General features: G+C 33.8%; 2 long non-coding RNA genes across 4 annotated transcripts; both read right to left on the minus strand.

Moving 5' to 3' along the window:
* Positions 1 to 347: 347 nt before the first annotated feature.
* On the minus strand, positions 348 to 1,919 carry LOC129572884 (uncharacterized). Of its 3 annotated transcripts, none has more exons than XR_008688523.1 (7): positions 1,856 to 1,919; positions 1,666 to 1,775; positions 1,456 to 1,544; positions 1,242 to 1,371; positions 944 to 1,107; positions 656 to 822; positions 348 to 516 (listed from the first exon to the last, which is right to left on the minus strand). It is a non-coding gene; the product is annotated as an uncharacterized LOC129572884 (long non-coding RNA). The 3 variants fall into 3 exon arrangements; XR_008688522.1 differs by having other exon boundaries at positions 967 to 1,107; positions 1,219 to 1,371; XR_008688521.1 differs by having other exon boundaries at positions 1,219 to 1,371.
* Positions 1,920 to 5,116: 3,197 nt separating this feature from the next.
* On the minus strand, positions 5,117 to 5,870 carry LOC129572885 (uncharacterized). Its single transcript, XR_008688524.1, has 3 exons — positions 5,713 to 5,870; positions 5,425 to 5,591; positions 5,117 to 5,285 (listed from the first exon to the last, which is right to left on the minus strand). It is a non-coding gene; the product is annotated as an uncharacterized LOC129572885 (long non-coding RNA).
* Between the last annotated feature and the right edge of the window lie 101 nt (positions 5,871 to 5,971).

Raw genomic sequence — 5,971 nt, forward strand, 5'->3', positions numbered from 1 at the left:
TTTTTAATGGTATCAATTATATTATACTAGCTTACCCCGTCCGCTTCGCTGGACGAATAATACTCTCAAAGCAAATATATTTAATCTATTTTTATTGATCTTAATAAAATATAACTACAATTCCTTTTGTCATAAATCGTATTATAAATTTTATTCGATGAAAATTTTCTTTCACGGCAACCAAAAATTAACAATGTGGCCAAGGTTATCCAAAATGTGTGTCAAAATAATCAACATTTCGTCAACAGTTAATAAAGAAACATAATTTTCTTTAAAATTCAACACAATTGATGCAATGAACGGGTGAACATTGTACCGAATCGCCAATGAATGGACTTGATTTTCATTGATTCCAGATTGATTATTCCGATTTTGGATTGCATACTTTAAGAAGAGAATGCACTCTGACACCAGCTCGATTTCATGGAATTGATCATGTGCCACTTCATATAGCGATAAGAAATACCGAACGAACCGCTCAGAAACTCCACATCGCTCGGCGATAATAGAAATCATCTGATAGTAAACGAAGACCAAAATACGAATAAATTTAGAAAGTTTCATTTTGCAATAAGTTCCACTCAAAAAATCCTCATTATGAAATGAACCACACGTCGTTAACTCAAAAAGAATGAAAAATAAATAATTTTCTTACGATTTGCTGTCTGTATGTCACGAATCGCCACCTCAGATGTGAAATTGAGTATGTGCACGGTTTTGATGCGAGTCACTGGCAATAAAACGGCTGACAATAATTTCTGATTGTGATTTACACAGCAAATGCGATGCTACTCCGTGTTTTTGCGCTCAATAAAAGCCACTCTGATGATGAAAAAATACAAACAGATTTAATTAACACTCAAAAATCAAAAAAAAATTCAACAAACGCGATTGTTTAACCAAAAAACTGAAAAAAGAATGAAAAAAAAAATTAATTTCTTACGATTTGCTATTTGCAACACGTACCACCAACTCAGTTGTGAGGTTGTGTATGTATGCGGTTTTGGTGCGAGTCACTGGCAGTAAAACGGCTGCGATAATTTCTGATTGTGATTTGCACAACAAATGCGATGCTATTCCGTGTGTTTGCGCTCAATAAAAGACACTCTGATGATGAAAAGATACAAATTGTAAATCAATTGTCAAAATAAAATCAACAAACGCGATTGTTTAACCAAAAAACTGGAAAAAGAATGAAAAAATAAATTAATTTCTTACGATTTGCAATTTGCAACACGTACCACCAGCTCAGTTGTGAGGTTATGTATGCAGCCGGTCTCGATTCAAATCACTGACACAGTTGAAACAGCTATCAATTTTCTTCCAAGTGTGATTATGAATGCGCGAATAACAAACACGAATCGATCAAAACTAACAATTTGAAATTGAAAAGAACATATTGTAAACGCGAAATAAAAAAAATAATCGAAATCGGAATGGAAAAAAAATATTTACTTAGTTCCGTTGAATCCAGTTCAACACCAACACCAACACACAACGATTGCGATGTTGCTCCGTTGTGTTTACGCTCAATAGAACACACTCTGACGATGAAAAATTGCAAACAGATTTAATTAACACTCGAAAAATCATAAAAAAACTTGAGAAACACAATTATTTCACCAAAAAAATGAAAAAGAATGAAAAAGTAAATTAATTTCTTACAATTTGCTATTTGGAACATGAACCACCAGCTGCGATAACAATTTGTGTATGCGCGCAGTTCCAATTCTTGGTACAGCAATTTTCGCAATTAAAACAAAATTCAATGCAATCTGACAATGAAAAATATCGATTAATTTTCACTTAACACTCAGACTGGACAAAATAATTGAAAAAAACGATATTCACTTACAATTTATTGATTGCAACGCAAAACTGGCACACAAATTGTATCAGAATAAACTATTCCGCACGAATTCCACTTGCTAAATGCCAAATGCATCAAACACGCAAAGAAAACCGAATCACACAGCCGCACAACATATGATCCGTTATGTGTATTAGTAGCGTCAGTCGGCACGTGACATTAATACTCAAACGTGATTGGCTATTCAAACGTCGTTGGTTTTTGTGACAGTGTCGCCAACGTTTCAACAGCCAATCACAATGGAGTATTAATGTCACGTGCCGACTGACGCTACTAATACACATAACGGATCATATGTTGTGCGTCTGTGTGATTCGGTTTTCTTTGCGGGTTTGGTTACAATACACACTGAATTTTGCACTGGCATTTACACTGTTCACACAAACACAGAGCAAAATCGTATGACGATTTGCTGAATATAAAGCGAATTCAGAAAGGCGAATTCACAATAAGGAACTCACATTATTCGCTTTTTATTCCATTGAAAATATTTTAATTCATTAAAATAAAATAAAATTGAATTAATTTTATTTATTTCCATTTATTTTAACATATATTTTGAAAGAAAAAGACAAAAAAACCATTTCCATACAAAACCATACAAAACCATACAAACGGATTACACCAACAACAATAAGCCACACACAGCCGTCAAACGAACGATGAGTGCATTTCCCCTCCATATTCCCCTTTCACACTCGTTTCGTTCGTCCGACGGCTGCGTGAGACATATTGTTGTTAGTGTAATCCGTTCGTATGGATTTGTATGGAAAAGGTAAGGTTTCCACATTTTTGCTCACAAATTTTTTTTTTTTGAATTTTTTTAAATTTTTTTTTTTCAAAACCATCTACGAAACAATACCTTCCTCCTACAAAAAGAAATTCAAAAAAAACTCCACCCGTTTTCACAGGCATAAGCCTCAACGCCAAAACGTGCTACTCTTTTATATATATAGATCATATCATTCGTTTGATCTATTTTAGGAATTTCTCTGTGTATTTCATCTTATAAGTGCTCCGCTTCTCCTTCTCTTGTTGTTCGCTTCTCCTTCTTTTGTCGTTTTACTGTTGTTTCTTTAGTTTAATTTTTGATAACTTCTAAAAGATGGTATGCAGTCGCAAAGCATTGTCAATAAATAAAGTCTGATATAGCCGAATTCCAATTCACTATAATATTTTTCTTCTTCATCAATATAGCGCTGCTTTTCCTTCAATAATTCGATGCAAGTCCTCAAGTTTAAATATCCACGATGTTCTTTTATTGCATTGGCAATTCGCTTAAGCGTGCTACTCATAGCCGAATGTATTTCAGACGGTTCTATATTATCTTCACAATTCTCAAGTCTCAATCAATATATTACTTTCTTTTGCTGTACCCAATATGTTACTTACTTTGATGTGTTTGACTTTATGCCTTTTTCAACTAACTAATTTTGATTGTAATACAAGCAATTTTTAGCTGTACCCGATATGTTACTTACTTTGATGTGTTTGACTTTATGCCTTTTTCAACTGACTAATTTTGATTGTAATACACAACAGCATATTTATACTTCAGAGCACATTTGGAATTGCCCTTCCCTCCCAGAATTACAACTCAAGGCAATCCACATTAAATTTTGATTGATTTACAAACTTCACATGAGTCTCTGCACAAGGTCAGGTAATGTTTTTCTGTTTTTTTTTTGTCTGTTGTTCAATGCCCTAATTACGTAAATTGTCGAAAAAATATTCATGCATATCGTCGATTCATTTACATGTAAACGTGTTCTACCAAACTATTTCTGCGTGGAGAGGCATAAGTCGATGCGAGCAACGAAGTGCTTCATTCCAACTGCTTCAAGTTTGTAGAAGAAAAATACACAACATTTTAAAATTTTACAAAGATTACAGCATATCAGGTTATATTGCAAAAGACTAATAAGCGTACGCAATCAACTCAACAGTTCCCTGATTCAATCCAAAATCCGAATGACCAAACTAATTCCAACCTTGACCTCTTCTCTTCAACATACATATGTATTTAATTCACATATTTCATTTGAATGTTGTCATGACGTAACCTAATTTCAAAAACCTCTTGTAATGTGCTTGGGTAAATATAATCGAATTCACTATAAATAGATAGACAAAAACTGCAACGTCAGTCAATCCAAAATGGAAAAACCATTGGAGAGTTTAATAATCATCATCAGTTTCATGTTATATTTAAGGAAACTGATGGAATTGATACAGAAGTATGTCAATAAAAGTAAAACAGACTTTGAAGTCTGATATTCGGTCCCAAATTTGTCTACTTCATACGCAACCCAAAGCGATGTATATGCATATGCTAGGCTTGGAATTAACTTATCGGCCAAAGTTTCCATTCTCTTGTTGGTCTGTTCTTCTTCTAAAGATGGATCAGATGTTATCGATCTGAGATTTCTCACGTTAGACCGCAGGAACAATGGTTTGCTATGGATTCTTAATTGTTTCGGAATAGCTGTAAAGAAGGCTGAAAAAATAAAATGCGTAACAAAAGAGACGGATGGTTTTTTTGGTTTTATAAATTGAAATGAGAATAAAGTTTATTCGGAAAAAGAATACAAATTAAATTGAATTGAATTTTAAATATCGTCGGCACATTGAATTATATATTCGTAAGATTCTGCTCTCAATCCTCTTCTAATAAACTCGTACTCGGACCTGTTGAAGATCACGTGAATAGTATCGCCTGGCCACAGCTTAACCGAGTCCGTTGCAACCGAAGCATTGTTGACGAAAACACCGTATTCTGATGTGTCAATTAAGTTGACATTGTAGCCATCCACAACAATTGAGCAATGTTCCTTGTCGCACAAAATAGAATCGATGTGTATGTCCGATCCAACAGCTCTTCCGAATTTTGTTATTCCATTTTTTAATGGTATCAATTATATTATACTAGCTTACCCCGTCCGCTTCGCTGGACGAATAATACTCTCAAAGCAAATATATTTAATCTATTTTTATTGATCTTAATAAAATATAACTACAATTCCTTTTGTCATAAATCGTATTATAAATTTTATTCGATGAAAATTTTCTTTCACGGCAACCAAAAATTAACAATGTGGCCAAGGTTATCCAAAATGTGTGTCAAAATAATCAACATTTCGTCAACAGTTAATAAAGAAACATAATTTTCTTTAAAATTCAACACAATTGATGCAATGAACGGGTGAACATTGTACCGAATCGCCAATGAATGGACTTGATTTTCATTGATTCCAGATTGATTATTCCGATTTTGGATTGCATACTTTAAGAAGAGAATGCACTCTGACACCAGCTCGATTTCATGGAATTGATCATGTGCCACTTCATATAGCGATAAGAAATACCGAACGAACCGCTCAGAAACTCCACATCGCTCGGCGATAATAGAAATCATCTGATAGTAAACGAAGACCAAAATACGAATAAATTTAGAAAGTTTCATTTTGCAATAAGTTCCACTCAAAAAATCCTCATTATGAAATGAACCACACGTCGTTAACTCAAAAAGAATGAAAAATAAATAATTTTCTTACGATTTGCTGTCTGTATGTCACGAATCGCCACCTCAGATGTGAAATTGAGTATGTGCACGGTTTTGATGCGAGTCACTGGCAATAAAACGGCTGACAATAATTTCTGATTGTGATTTACACAGCAAATGCGATGCTACTCCGTGTTTTTGCGCTCAATAAAAGCCACTCTGATGATGAAAAAATACAAACAGATTTAATTAACACTCAAAAATCAAAAAAAAATTCAACAAACGCGATTGTTTAACCAAAAAACTGAAAAAAGAATGAAAAAAAAAATTAATTTCTTACGATTTGCTATTTGCAACACGTACCACCAACTCAGTTGTGAGGTTGTGTATGTATGCGGTTTTGGTGCGAGTCACTGGCAGTAAAACGGCTGCGATAATTTCTGATTGTGATTTGCACAACAAATGCGATGCTATTCCGTGTGTTTGCGCTCAATAAAAGACACTCTGATGATGAAAAGATACAAATTGTAAATCAATTGTCAAAATAAAATCAACAAACGCGATTGTTTAACCAAAAAACTGGAAAAAGAATGAAAAAA

This window comes from Sitodiplosis mosellana, unplaced genomic scaffold, assembly GCF_009176505.1.
Source record: "Sitodiplosis mosellana isolate CC-2019 unplaced genomic scaffold, AAFC_SMos_1.0 Smas_scaffold_5678, whole genome shotgun sequence".
NCBI lineage: Eukaryota > Metazoa > Arthropoda > Insecta > Diptera > Cecidomyiidae > Sitodiplosis > Sitodiplosis mosellana.